The sequence below is a fragment of the Mirounga leonina genome, unplaced genomic scaffold (genome assembly GCF_011800145.1).
Source record: "Mirounga leonina isolate KUSES-001 unplaced genomic scaffold, KU_Mleo_1.0 Mir_115, whole genome shotgun sequence".
In the NCBI taxonomy this organism is placed as follows: domain Eukaryota; kingdom Metazoa; phylum Chordata; class Mammalia; order Carnivora; family Phocidae; genus Mirounga; species Mirounga leonina.
The window spans coordinates 21,736,111-21,752,365 of NW_023270268.1; positions in this window are offsets into that span (position 1 = coordinate 21,736,111).

A 16,255-nucleotide genomic window follows, 5' to 3' on the forward strand; every position below is an offset into this window, starting at 1 on the left:
GGAAATAAGGAGTGACTGCTAGTAGATACAGGGTGTCTTTCTGGGCTTATGAAGATGTTTTGGAATTAGGTAGTGGGGATGTTTGTATGACCTCATGAATATAATAAAACCCACCAAATTATACTTTTTAAAAGTGACTTTTATGTTACATAAATAATCTCATTTTTTTTAAAAAAATCGGGTGATGATTGCTCTAAAAAGGAAAACTCTACTATATAGGGGAAGTTGATACAAAAAGTCAAGGAAACTTATTTTTCTGTCTCTTCAGTTACTGAATTCTAGCTTTTGCTTAATTGATTTCTTAGACACATTTCTAATTTATGCCAGATGGTATCTTATGTGATGGGCATACAGAAGTGTAGAACCAGATATAGTTCCTGCACTTAATGGAATTTATTTACAATCCAACTCTAAAGAGAAATCACTCGGTTCCATGCCAGAGTAGGGGAAAAAGAAAAAATAAAGTGATATGATTCACAGCAAGACTTGAGCAGCTGAGCCAGGGTTCAAGCTTATCCTATGACTTCTTCTCAAACTTCTCAACTGGTTTTCAAATGGTTTTCAACTGTTAGGGATTGCATCCACTGCTTCCTCTAGCCAACAGTGAGGACCAACCTTGTTGAGGTGACCAGCATGCAGACTGCCTACAAGACAAAGCTGCCAAGTTTATATCACCCCTATTTATTTCCTGACTCTAGAGATATACCAATATATAGCAGATTCCCATGAGAAATAATTAAATCTCTTAGCCCAGCTGAAAAACCCAGACACATAGCAGCAAATATTTACACTGAGTATCTTGGTCATTGTTTCTGGTTCCTTGAAGAAAGGTATCTGGCCTTCAAAGACACTTACTTTAAAAATTGTATACTCTGGTTACTGCATGTAACCTCCATTTATCTATTCCACATACAATTTTGAAATCCCATTCTTAGTATTTTTTTCCTTAAAAATTTGGCCATGTTATAGAAGGAAAGAAGCAATGTAATTCTCAGCATCAACCATACAAAGTACATAAGGCATGGTCAGCACAAGCCTTGCATATGCGTAGAAATTCATGCAGGTGCAATGAAAAAGGGAGAACAGTGGGGGATCCTAAAATTGGACTAAGGGTTGCAAAGAAGGCTGTAGGGTCTTTTCTTCCAGGTAACTTTAATTTAGTCTGCGAACTGGCCTAGGTAATTTCTTGCCTAAAGATAGGAAGAGTCATTCCTGAGAGTTCTGTTCTCCCTAGAATTCAAGTACGGCTTTGCATGGGAATTATATCTCTTTGTAATTCTTAGTCACCTGGAAGAGATCAAAATCATTCTACATGAGAGCATTCCTTATATCCTATAGTCCTGCTGAATCATCTATTTTGCACATTACTTTAGAAAGGGGTAACTGAATTTTGCCATAGTCCCTGCCTTCTTTTACTTTCCTGAACTTTTCATTGCTCAAAAAAAGAACTGGCATTTAACATTTCAGTAAAGAATGGTTGTATTAGGAGATATACTATTTTTTTAAATGTTCATCATCCATAATAACTTAAACTTGAAAATAAATAATTCCACATTAAGCCACAATATTTCCAGCATGACACATGTGTTGCAAAAATATTTCAATGCCTGTGCTCTCAAGCACAATCATAAAATATACTAGAAATTTGGCTCAGAGAAGACAGAACAGGAAACAAATGGATGTTAGTCCTAGGAAAGGAACACATGATTAAAGAGCTGAAATAACATCCTAATTTGTAAAGGAAATTGCATCTTGAGTTCCAGATGCAAAGTAGATTCATATCTTTTAAAGGTTTTTGACCAAATGACCAGGGAAGCTCAATCCATGCTTACAAACACTGAGCCATTCCAGAAAGAATAGGAGATTAGAGTCCTTTACTGTGAGAGAGATCAAGAAAATGAAAACTAAGGAGAGAGGAGAAGTTGTGTGTGTATATAAAGATTTACTGAAGTTATAAAATATGTCTCATATAAAATATGAGTGGCTTTCTGGATTGGGCAACGTGTGTTTATTCCTATGAGTGAAGTCTTGACTGTATAGGAGAGGGAATAACGAATGTGACAACCGTAGCATTTAAAATCACCATGTGGATTTTTACTACTAAATAAAGGTTGGCGAATTTGCTATTAGTGTATTTCAGGGAAACATTACACTGTCACTGAAAATCAACACTTGCCTACCCATGTGCCAAATCCTAAATTAAGAATTTAGGTCAGTGTAAAAAGAGTCATGTCATAGTGTCATAATATAATATATTATATATATAATAAATTATATATAATAAAATTATATATATATAATAAATAAATTATATATAATAAAATTATATATAATAAAATAATATATAATATAATAACCTGAAAAATAAAGATGCTATTTCTAACCACTTAAGATGCTCATGAAAAGACTTTGAAATAATGGTTGATTTCCATTTTTAAGTAAAAAATCTTACTGAAATGATGTTTTGGCCGAAGATATTTATCCATTAACTGAATAAATAAAGGAACTTCTACCATATGCCAACACTTAAGTGTGTGTTGGTGGGAGGAGGAAGGCTGCTGTAGTGAGGGTGGGTGATAGTACATATATTGGATATATTATCAGCAACACCCAGACCTCATTAGAATGCAGAGTCCAGGGCGCCTGGGTGGCTCAGTCGGTTAAGCGACTGCCTTCGGCTCAGGTCATGATCCTGGAGTCCCAGGATCGAGTCCCGCATCGGGCTCCCTGCTGTCAGCAGGGAGTCTGCTTCTCCCTCTGACGCTCCCCCATCTCATGCTCTCTCTATCTCATTCTCTCTCTCAAATAAATAAATAAAATCTTTAAAAAAAAAAAAAAAAGAATGCAGAGTCCAAAGTCTCATCCAAGACTTCGTGAGTCAGAATTTCTGGGGTGGAGCCCAGGATTCTGTGCTGGCATTTACTGTTTTTCCTACTGCTGTCTCTTCGACCAGGGTAAATTACTTACATAGTCTTCCTCCTATAAACCCAGATTCTCCCCTCAGCTTTGGAGCCATCTCTGGCAATTCTTGGGTCCTTTCCATTCAGAATGTCCAGTTTTATGTCTGATCACTTCTATCCTGTTGCACCAAACAAACACTACGGTTCCAGCTATTATCGGTAACCGAGACCTTTGAAGTAGAATACCACTTACTCCTGTTGTCCCTGTAGTCTGTAAAGGGTGGTTGTTTTCCTACTAATGCTATGTAATCTCGGAATTACAGTACTATTCACTTTTTGGCTTGGCCCTACCATCACCTGCATAACTTATTTCCTGTATTAAAATCTGCCATTTTTAAATACTTAAGAGTGATATTTCTTTTCAAGGTCAAACACTAAGTCATAAATGTGCTTAGTGATTTTGTTCCTTATTCTAGTTCCTTTCCTCTTGTCCCTTCTTCTGGATCAGTATCTTTAAAAATCTGGACTTCTAGGTCAGTCTTTTTATATCCTCGCTTCCCATCTCTGTGACCTTGAGTCAATTACCTTCCTGATCGTTTTTTCAGCTGTGAAATAGGAATAAAGTTTCCTACATTTTAAGAAGTAATGGAAAAGACAGTGGTTAAGCACACTGAATTTAGAGACAGATTGTACAACTCAAATTCTGATTCCAAACCTTTCTGGGTGATTTAAGCAAGTAGCCTGATATATGTAAGCTTCAGTTTCCTCCATAAAATAGATTATTATAAAATTCTCACTAAATGAGATCACAGACATGTAACATTTAGTAGAGTGCTTGGTACCCTCCAAATGCTCAATAGTTATAACTGTCATGACCATAATGATCATTATCACAATTACCATAATAATTATAAATCAGGGAAAACATTGTCAACAGCACCCCCATTTTTTTCTTTTTCTCTTTCCACTTCTTTTATCACCTCCCTTTCTGTTCCTACTTCTGAAGTACTTGTTAGAAATGTAACAAAGTTCACTTACATTTTTTTAACTTACCTCATAAAGCTCTTTCTATAAAACTTTAAAATTAGGTAAAACAAAAGCTAGTACTACAGTGTTCCTAATGTCATTATTCACAGTCCAACACAAATGCCCCTCACAGCAGGAAGAGAAATAACTTGTAATATATTCATGCAATGGTATATTAAGCAGCAATGAGAATGCATGAAGTACAGCTACACACAACAATGTGAATTAATCTTACACACAATGTTGAGCAAAATAAACCAGATACAAGAAGACACAGTGAATGATCCCATTTACTAAATTTCAAAAACAGGTAAACTATGAGAGGTCAGAAAAATGATTGTGACTTGGGGACAAGAAGGGGGCACTTCTGAGGTTGTCGGTCATGTTCTGTTTCTTGTTCGCACTGCTTATCACACAGGTGTCCTCACTTAGTGAAGATTCGTGTAATTGAAACATGTCTGTGGGTGTTTCCCTACATATTTTAACTCAATAAAGACACAAGAAAAGACAACAAAACTACCTATTCTCTAGTATTATGTCTAGAATCCATTGTTTTATGTTTATGGCCACCAAATTACGTTCCCTTCAATACTCTCAGGAGGAACAAAATATCCTTCTCCTGGACTTCAGGGCTACTTGCTACTTTTCCACTTCACTTTGTAGCATGTGAAGGAGATCAGTAGCAATTGCCATTAACTGTATCTCACAGTTCCTGGGGGGGGAAAACAAACTGAATACAGTGGTTGAAGTATGGAACAAAGCACCCAACTTCAAGATGGCAAACAGCATTGTTTCTAGGCCCAGTTCTTTTGCTTGTTTACTAAAGCCTGTGAGGAATCACAAACCCTCCCTGCACCTCAGTTTTTTCACCTATAAAATATATATATTTTATGATGATAAAATACCCATGGCCACCTGCCCACAGCTATACACAGAAACAAATGAGGTGGTCCATTTGAAAGCCTTTTGAAAGGTGAATGCTCTGTAAGGACCTAATGTTAATATAAGAAATAAAAGTAAGATCCTCCCATGACATGTTCAAATCAGGTTTTTGGTTTTTTTTTAAGGCACACAACTTTGTGCTAACATTCCTACTGTTTATCTTATACATCTTACTTGTCTAATTCAAATGTCACTTTCTCTGATTTTTTTATCCCTCCTCCAAGGAAGAATAATTTTCTCTATATATGTTTCAATGTGCCTTAGGCACACTCCAATCCCAGAATGAATAAGTTACTCCAGTTCATTTTTCACGACCTGTTTCTGTGATTTTCCTTGCATAAGGACTCTAGCTTTCTCATCCTAATAAATGCCTAACAAAGGGCAGAACAGGGGCTTAAGACATGCTATACTGAGATGATGTCTGGATTCTTTGAAGAGTTTTACACTTAACTGATTCACTACATTCTACTTGTTCTTGTACACTGTCTGTGGTACGCAGTTTTCAAATTTATGCAAACATCATGTTTACTTCCCTTATATGGAATTAGGAGCAGTGTGCACCACCTCAGTAAACTCTCACAGTGAGATTACGGTGCAACAAACCCAGTAGTTCCCATTGCACAAGCTTTCTACTGTAGGGTAGAAAATGCTTGACTGAGAACTGAGGGTTCTCAGTGGAAATGCCATCCAAGTTGTAATGACCTTTGTAACGAAAAGAGTGAATCCAGTGGCATTTTGGAGATTTCTCATATTGTAACTGAATACTTCATTTCCTTTTTAATTTTCTTTTATTTTGACCTTTGTCTCCCCCACTCTATGCCATATTTAGGCTTGAATGGTTCAGAGAAACTGTAGTTTCCTTAAGATTAGGCCTACAAAATCAGAGATTCAGGATTCTGGTCACTTTGCTGCGATGCGACCTGAGGTATAAACAGAGGCCAGATGTCAGCACAAAAAGCAAGCTAGAACAAAAGTATTCACCATGGATGACTTAGCTATGAAATGGGCTCTACTGTATAATGTAAGTAACATGGCAGGCTAGTGTTTGAGAACCCGGCTATATAATGAAGAAGGAAAGAAGACTTGGAAACCCATCCAACTGTGATGCAAAGCCAATATATATGTTCACTTTGGTCCACTGAAAATTTTGACCATTGCTTTCTGGAAGGAGAAGACATGTACTTTAATTGACTTTGTACAGATATGACAGTCCAATCAGAAAATATTCCTGGTTGGTTCCTCTACACAATATTGAGCTCTTCAGATCTCAGTCTCCCTGACTCATCCTTGACATGCTTCTTTGCTTAAAGTGCCCCAAAGTGACAAAGGTAGAAAATTTATAATAAACAAATGGACCAAATGAAACTAGGGTTTTATTTTCAAAGAAATGAACTCTGTAAGTCCTGATTTCCAATATTATGTTTTGTTGTCAGATGTGTTTTATTATGAATCTGAAAATATGGTAGCTACATATCTAAAGTGGAATGGGAATATATGAAGTCTTATGACTCCTAATCCCACTACATTTTGTTTCAGGTAAAATGCTCAGCATTCAAAGAAAAATTGAGGAATACATTTTCTTATAATCCAGTTAACTCTTTCTAAATGGTTTAAAGATATATTTACTAGAAAGGCTGTCTTACTCATTTTGCTCTATCTCGAAAGAGTATATATAGCCCCTGGGTCTTATACATAGTAAGCACTCAATCAAAATTTATTTGTTTACTTTGAAATCATTCCAGATTTTCTGTTTAGCAATTTAATATAGATTTCCTGATTGCAATACCAAAAAAAATAAATAAATTAAGATAAACCATTCAAACTGTTCAACAATTGAACTGTATCTTTACATTCCAGAGGCTATGTACTATCTATCAGCAATTACTTCTCTTACAACATAGCTGACAGACAAATATGCCTTGTGTTTGGAACTATTTGGAACTACTCCACCGGCATAATCATTCTATTTTCAATATATGACTGGAATATAGTCATGGATATTTCATCAAGTTCAAAAGTTAAGGAAAGAATTTCAGTAATGGGAGAGAAGTGGTGAAAAAAAGTGTGTCCTTTTATTTTTTATTATTTTCTTTAAGTTTATAGACATATTTTTTTTAGTAATCTCTATACCTAGTACGGGGTTCAAACTTACAGCCCCCAGATCAACAGTTGCATGCTCTGCCAACTGAGCCAGCCAGGCACCCCTGTCTTAACTTTCACATATTTGTGAAATATATATTCTTTTCTGCCTATATGATAAAGCATTCAAAATCTTTCTCCATTCATACTTTGAATCTTCTCATGTCTTGACTCTTTCCATGGTTTACATATGTGGGATAAGTGTAAATGCAGAAATAAATTTGAAGAAGAAAAGAAGAAGAAAAAGAAAAAGAAAAGATTCCCACACAGGATCTTTCCCTGACTATGTTTTCTTTGCCAGGATTGACTTTCTTGTGTTGCTCACTTTCATGCAAGTTACAAGGAATGAGATCTTCCATAAGAGATTTCAAACCTAATTCAGTTAAATGCAGAGAAAATTTGTCTCCTTACACAGTAAACTATGACATCTACTTTCAAATATGTAAATGAAAAGGGATTAGGAAAGTTCTGGTCCATATTAATTTTAGCTCACGAACTAGAACGCTAATCAAATGAAGTTATTTTGGTTTTGGTTATGCACTTTATGATTTGCTATATATTTGGTTCAAAGGCAAATTCAGCATTACATGTATATCCTCCCTAGTTAATGTCATGCACCTGGAAAGAGTAAATTTAATCTCTGAGGGAAAGAATTCTGAGAGGTTTTGTTTCCATTTTACTTGAGTTTCTTTTTTCAAATGTGGAATATGATAGGATATAACAATTGTTACATATGACCAATAATAAAATTCCAATTAAGACAAATAAATACTACTACCTGCTTATATGACCAAGTAGAATTTTATTCCTTACTTTCTACTGAGCTCTAGTTAAGTGTGATATCATGGCCTACATGTATATTTTAAGATACTCCATACTGCGGGGCGCCTGGGTGGCTCAGTTGGTTAAGCGACTGCCTTCGGCTCAGGTCATGAACCTGGAGTCCCTGGATCAAGTCCCGCATCGGGCTCCCTGCTCGGCGGGGGGTCTGCTTCTCCCTCTGCCCTCTTCCCTCTCGTGCTCTCTGTCTCCCATTCTCTCTCTCTCAAATAAATAAAATCTTTAAAAAAAAAAAAAAAAGATACTCCATACTGCTATTAAGACCTATGGCATCAGAAGACAAGAGCTTTGACGGTTAGGGTTCTTTTAGCTACATGACCTTGGCCGAGTTAGTTAGCCTTTCTAAGACTGCATTCCTTCATCAGTTGAATAAAGAATTTGGGCAATAACTCCAAATTTTTCTCTCTCAGGATCTAGTCAAGGGTAGACTGATGATGAGTTTAAGTCTTTTTAAATCTGTAGATTTTCCTCCAACTTTTTTTGTTCTTCCTTGCAATTTATTTGTTGAATAAACAAGTTCCAGATTTTGCTGATTGCATTCCTATAGTGTTAACATGTCCCTTTGTCCCTGCATTTCCTGGAAAATGCTAGTTAAACATAGGTTTGATCAAAATCAGATCTAATTTTTTTGGAAAAAAAATATTTTAGGTAGTATTGTGTTCTTCTACCTGGAGGCATATAATGTCTGGCTGCTTTTTGTAAGCTGCTGTTGGTAGTCATTGCCGAGTTCATAATTTCTATAGAGATTTCTAAGTTTGTTCTGGATGGACAGTTTCAAAATACATGGTGAGGTTGTAAGAAGCTATTTGTGTTCAATTTGTCCTTACTTCTTCTTCTATTAAATAAAAACTATAAATTTCTATTTGCTTCTCAAGATTCTTGGTCAATAGAAATGATCAACAGAAATGAAATGGATAAAAACACACAATTTTGTTTGAGTAATTTAAAATGAAAAATAATTTCCAAGGCCATGAAAGGGAGAGAGAAAGGCAAATAAGAAAATAAAACTGTAGCACATACTCAAAGTGCTTAATTTTGTTGTGGCCTTGGTAAAGCACCCTCATCTGATAGCTTTCCATTCTTGGAAACCAAATAAAAATAGATGAGTAGAAATAAGTCAACATTCCTGCATACTTTCCTGAGAAATTCCATCCATTAGCCTTTCCAAGAAAGCTTTGAAAATGTTTTACACTGTACTGCAAATTTGAGTGACAATTCCTACCTTCAAGCCTAACAGGAAGGAAAGAATTTATCAGATGTAGCAATGGCATTAATGAGAAGACACCCTCCTAGTTAGGCTGCACCAGGAAAATTCTCCAGAGGACAGAGCACATGGAAATAAAGTGATACCCCACCATAATGTTGGCACCAGGGGCAAAGGAGAAGCCTCATTATAAGCTGTTCTCATTATAGTGAGAGTGAACTGTGTGTCTGCATTGTGGAAAACAGTGACAGGGCTGGGGCCGTAGCATAAGTTGCTACGACTGTGGGGTGAAACAAAGCCTCTGCTGTCATCCTCCAAAGCCACCTGTGCAGCACCTAATTGCCTATGATTCTTCTCTTAGACCATGCCTAATTGATCCTTTGGCATGTAGGGTAGCACATTAGGCATCATCCCAGAAGGAGTAGTTTCAGCTGGAGAGTAAAATAAGCCTGTTTCTGAAGTGTAAGGTCCTGAGATGAGTAATTACAAATCAGGTAGGAAGAGAAAATATAAGTCAGGTCTCAACATGAGAATCCTAGAAAACTCTACCAGGAAGATTGTGATATGGAATAGGGCTGTACACCAGTTTTGTGTTCCAAACGCTTATGTGAAAGTTATTTGTAATTCCAAATACATTTCTTCATAGAAAGAACATTTCACACAATGATCAAGTTCCCAGGAAGCCTAGAAGTTGGCAATGTTAGAGATAGCTGTTTCTTTTTATCATTCAATCATCCATCCATCCATCTATCCATCCATCCAAAACATGAGTTCCTAGAATATTTAAACACTGGAGATGCAGAAGTAAATATCAATTCCTAATTATTTAGCACTAAGACAACTGGATACCACACAGTATCAGGTAAACAGATATTTTCTATCTATGCTTCAGTGAAAATGTAATATAATACAAATGGTGAGACAATGTTACAGGTAACTAATGGTTGAAAATCACTCTTAGTAAAGCACTTTTTAATGGTTACCTGTAAATGGAAGAGTTTCTCTAGTAAAGTTTGGTGGCAAGAAGAGGGGCTTGGAAGCGGTGGTCAGCTTGCTATTTGATGGGTATGGAGGTGAGTAAAAGTGAGTTGCTGCAGGACTCAGTAAAATAGTAAATTGCCAACTTTCTGAATCTAAGGAATAAGAGGGAATCTTCTCCCCCTTGGTTCCTGGGATTCTGGAAGTGAATGGCCATGAATCTTTGATTAAAGCCACTTAATAAAGCAACGGGCAAAAGACACCAACAATAGCTTCAAAGCAGACATGTTTGGGCTCCATTTGCTACTGATAATACACAATAATTGCAATTTTTTGATACTTTTTTTTTTAAAGATTTTATTTATTTATTTGACAGAGAGAGACACAGCGAGAGAGGGAACACAAACGGGGAGTGGGAGAGGGAGAAGCAGACTCCCTGCCGAGCAGGGAGCCCGATGCGGGACTTGATCCCGGGACTCCAGGATCATGACCTGAGCCGAAGGCAGTCGCTTAACCAACTGAGCCACCCAGGCGCCCGATACATCGTTTTTAATCAGGACATAATAACACTCACTTGCAACAAAAACTATTTTATATAAACTTCCTAAAATTTATTTTGAGACTTTACAGTTGAATCAGGATTGCTCTTCATCTTCCTCTGAGCAGTAGTTCCTTCACTATTTGATGTTAACAGTTCTTCAGCATTTTCAATGTTCCCTTACTAAATCCCAACTCCTTAACAAGACCAAAGATTTTTTATTTGGGTTCAACCGCTTTTAGATTCAAACTTCTCCCAATAGCTCTTATTTTCAATTTTTCCTTTTAATCTGTGGGCTATTCTAAGTCTTTAAGCTCACCTACTTTCTTCAAGAGCATTTCTACCTGCTCAGAAGATATAGTCACATGAATATTGGAGAAAAATAGTTACAACATATAGTACATTGAACAACAAGAGAAAGATATTAAGTCCTTTTGAAAAAACAGCTAAATTAAGACTTCAATACACTCTACATCCTCTCATCTGGAACTCAGGTGTAACTTAAATGATTTTAGTAGTATATATATCTATATTTGTTACAATAGATTATTTTGTGTAGGAAGTGAATTCCTGGTAAAAAAATTTTGCAAGTTATTATATCAAATATTCAGAGAGTCCGGATTGCAAGGGACTTCTGTCCTTAAAGTCAGTCACACAAAGAACTTTTAGCTTACCCTAAAAAGCTCAGAATCTGACTTTTTAATTGTTATTATTATTATTTCTTTAAAAGTTACAATAGTTGCTCATATGACGCTACCAAAATCCATCTTTCTCACAAAGCAACACAAACCAAAAAAATAGTCTTCCTTCATCATGAAAAACTTGTGTTCAAAGTAAGAGGCAACTACATGGAATGCACTAACCAGTGACTATCCTACACTTAACAGATAAGCTCCATGCCACATCCTTTGGACCTACATTTTATTAAGTCATGAATTTGAAACATTTGTTTTTCCCAGGCTATGCACGGAAAATGGAATTACTTCTCATCATGATTACTGAAAGCTTAAGGATGTTTTAGTCTAGTGATATGTTAAAATGCTTTAAAAACAGTATGTTTCCATCTAAATATAAAAGGTTGCTTTTATGGGCTGAATTGTGTACCCCTAAACTTATACATTGAAGCCCTAAACCCTAATACCTCAAAGTGTGGTTATTTTGGAGATAGAGCCTTTATGTGGGCAATTAAGTCACAAGACCATCAGGGTGGGTCCTAATCCAATCTGACTGGGGTCTTTATAAGAGCAGATTAGGACATGGAGAGGCACCAGAGGTGTGCATGCACAGACCACCACCCTGTGAATAGGCAGCAAGAGGGTGATTATCTGCAAGCCAAGGAGAGAGGCCAAAGATGAAACCAACCCTGCTGGCAAATTGATCTTGGATGCCCAGTCACCAAAACTGTGAGAAAATAAATTTCTGCTGTTTACACAGTCTGCAGACCCTTGCAAACAAACACAGTTGCGGGGGGGGGAGGAGCAAGATGGTGGAGGAGTAGGAGACCTGGATTTCGTCTGGTCCCAGGAATTCAGCTGGATAGGGATCAAACCGTTCTGAACACCTACAAATGCAACAGGAGATGGAAGAAAAGAATAGCAACAACTCTCTGAACAGAAAAGCGACCACTTTCTGGAAGGTAGGACGTGCAGAGAAGTGAATCTGAGGTGATATTCGGGAGGACAGACGGCGGGGGAGGGGGCCTCCCTCGGTCACTTCTGGCAAGTGATAGAGCAGCGGAGCACAAAATCGGAACTTTCAGAAGTTGGCTCCAGTGACGGATGTCGCTCCAGTGGCTAAGCGAGGGGTGGAACCCTCGCAGGACAATGTGGTCTCAGGACCCTCAGGGTCACAGAAAGACCGGGGGTGCCTGAGTATGGCAGAACTCCCAGGGATCGGAGTGGGGAAGCCGGCTGCACAGACGGAGCTGAGGAGTGGGCTCTCAGCTCGGGTTTGCCATAAACCATGATCTGCCGCACAGTCGGGCCACTGCTCCTCCAGCAGGGACCCAACAAGCGGCAGATCCAGGGAGACTCCCCTTCCTCCCCTGGGGAGAAGCGGCGCGGGAGCGCACCACAGGGATCTGCCAGGTTTGGAGACTCCACACGGGGTTGTGAGCCAGAGATAGAAACGCTCAGTCAGGGCGCCCTGGTGGCTCAGTTGGTTAAGCGACTGCCTTCAGCTCAGGTCATGATCCCAGGGTCCTGGGATCGAGTCCCGCATCGGACTCCCTGCTCTGCGGGGAGCCTGCTTCTCCCTCTCCCACTCCCCCTGCTTGTGTTCCCTCTCTCGCTGTGTCTCTCTCTGTCAAATAAATAAATAAAATCTTTAAAAAAAAAAAGAAAGAAAGAAACGCTCAGTCACAGGCTGGGTGAGCACGGAGTGTGGCCCGAGACCGGGGAGACGGGAGTGACTACCTGCTTTTCTCTGGGGGCGCACTGAGGAGTGGGGCCCCGAGTTCTCGGCTCCTCTGGGGCAGAGATTAGGAGGCTGCCATTTTCGCTCTCATCCTCCAAAGCTGCACGGAGAGCTTGCAGGGAACAAAAGCTCCCGAGAGCAAACCCAAGCAGATTCCTTAGCCCAGACCCGGCAAGGGCACAGCATTTCCGCCTCTGGCAAAGACATTTGGGAACCACGGCAACAGGCCCCTCCCACAGAAGGTCAGCGAGAACAGCTGGCCAAGACCAAGTTAACCGATCAATGAGAACGGCAGAACAACAGTGCTAGGGGAATACTGCACACAGAATTCATGGCTTTTTTCCCAGGATTCCTTAGTCTTTCAAAGTTAAAAAATATTAACTGTCTTTTTTTATTTTTTGAATTTTTCTTTTTCCCTTTTTCAACCAACATCTTATCAATCCCTTTTTAAAAAATATTTTTTATTTTTCATTTTTAGAGTCACATTCTAACCCTTCATAGTAGTTACCGTTATTTTTGGTATATATATATGTGAGCTGTTCTCTCTTTAAAATTTTGGGATAGAGTTTCTTCTAACAGATCAAAATATACCCTAAATCTCTAGTGTATGGCTTTGTTCTAGTATTCTGCCTGATCACATTCTCTTCCTTTTTTTTTTTAAATCCTCTTCTTTTTTTCAACCAACTTATCAATTCCTTTTATAAAATCTTATAATTTTCATCTTTACAATCATATTCCATCCCTTCATTGTATTAACCCTTATATTTGTACATATATAAGTTTTTCTTTCTTTAAAATTTTGGGAGGCACTTTCGTCTAACATACCAAAATACGCCCAAAATCTAGTGTGTGGCAATGATCTATGCACCAGCCTGATCATATTTGATCATATTCTGGTTTGTTTTGTTTTGTTTTTGTTTGTTTTTATCTCTTTTTCTTTTTCTTTTTCTTTTTTTCTTTCTTTCCCTTTCTTTTCCCCCAGTTTCGGGTCTTTCCTGATTTGTTTAGTGTATATTTTCTGGGGACGTTGTTACCCTGTTAGCATTTTGTTTTCTCATTCATCTATTCTCCTCTAGCCAAAATGACAAGATGGAAAATATCACCTCAAAAAAAAGAGTAAGAGGCAGTACCGACTGCCAGGGACCTAATCAATACAGACATTAGTATGATGTCAGAACTAGAGTTCAGAATGACGATTTTAAAGATACTAGCTGGGCTTGCAAAAAGCATGGAAGTTATTAGAGAAACCCTTTCTGGTGAAATAAAAGAACTAAAATCTAACCAAGTCGAAATCAAAAAGGCTATTAATGAGCTGTAATCAAAAATGGAGGCTCTAACTGTGAGGATAAATGAGACAGAAGAGAGAAATAGTGATATAGAAGACCAAATTATGGGGAAAAAAGAGAGATAAGCAACTACTGGATCACAAGGGCAGAATTCGAAAGATAAGTGATACCATTAGATGAAACAACATTAGAATAATTGGGATCCCAGAAGAAGAAGAAAGAGAGAGAGGGGCAGAAGGTATATCGGAGCAAATTATAGCACAGAACTTCCCTAATTTAGGGAAGGAAACAGGCATCAAAATCCAGGAGGCACAGAGAACCCCTCTCAAAATCAATAAAAATAGGTCAACACCTCTACATCTAATAGTAAAACTTATGAGTCTCAGAGACAAAGAGAAAATCCTGAAAGCAGCTCGGGAGAAGAGATCTGTAACCTACAATGGTAGAAACATTAGATTGGCAACAGACCTATCCACAGAGACCTGGCAGGCCAGAAAGGACTGGCAGAATATATTCAGAGCACTAAATGAGAAAAATATGCAGCCAAGAATACTATATCCAGCTAGGCTGTCATTGAAAATAGAAGGAGGGATAAAAAGCCTCCAGGACAAACAAAAACTAAAGGAATTTGCAAACATGAAACCAGCCCTACAAGAAATATTGAAAGGGGTCCTCTAAGCAAAGAGAGAGCCTAAAAGTAACACAGACCAGAAAGGAACACAGACAATATACAGTAACAGTCACCTTACAAGCAATACAATGGCACTAAATTCCTATCTTTCAACAGTTACCCTGAATGCAAATGGGCTAAATGCCCCAGTCAAAAGACACAGGATATCAGATTGGATGAAAAACAAGACCCATCAATATGCTGTCTGCAAGAGACTCATTTTAGACCCAAAGACACCCCCAGATTGGAAGTGAGGGGGTGGAAAACCATTTACCATGCTAACGGACACCAAAAGAAAGTGGGGTGGTAATCTTTATTTCAGACAAATTAGATTTTAAACCAAAGACTGCAATAAGAGATGAGGAAGGACACTATATATATCCTAATTAAAGAGTCTATCCAACAAGAACACCTAGTAATTGTAAATATCTATGCCCCTAACATGGGAGCATCCAATGATATAAGCCAATTAATAACATAAGCAAAGAAACACATCGAGAACAATACAATAATAGTGGGGGATTTGAACACCCCCCCTCACTGATATGGACAAATCATCTAAGCAAAAGATCAACAAGGAAATAAAGACTTTAAATGACATATTGGACCACATGGACTTCACAGATATATTCAGAACATTCCACCCCAAAGCAAAGGAATACACTTTCTTCTCTAGTGCCCATGGAACATTCTCTAAAATAGATCACATCCTAGGTCACAAATCACATCTCAACCAGTACCAAAAGACTGGGATCATTCACTGCATATTTTCAGAACACAATGCTTTGAAACTAGAACTCAATCACAAGAGGAAAGTCAGAAAGAACTCAAATACATGGAGGCTAAAGAGCATCCTACTAAAGAATGAATGGGTCAATAAGGAAATTAAAGAAAAATTAAAAAAAATTCATGAAAACCAATGAAAATGAAAACACAACTGTTCAAAATCTTTGGGATGCAGCAAAGGCAGTCCTAAGAGGAAAGTATATAGCAATATAAGTCTTTCTCAAGAAACAAGAAAGGTCTCAAATACACAACCTAACCCTACACCTAAAGGAGCTGGAGAAAGAACAGCAAATAAAGCCTAAACCAGCAGGGGGCACCTGGGTGGCTCAGGCGTTAAGCGACTGCCTTCGGCTCAGGTCGTGATCTCAGGGTCCTGGGATCAAGCCCCATATCGGGCTCCCTGCTCCATGGGAAGCCAGCTTCTCCCTCTCTCACTCCCCCTGCTTGTATTCCCTCTGTAGCTGTCTCTGTCAAATAAATAAATAAATAAAATCTTAAAAAAAAAAAAAAAAAGTCTATTAAAAAAAAAAA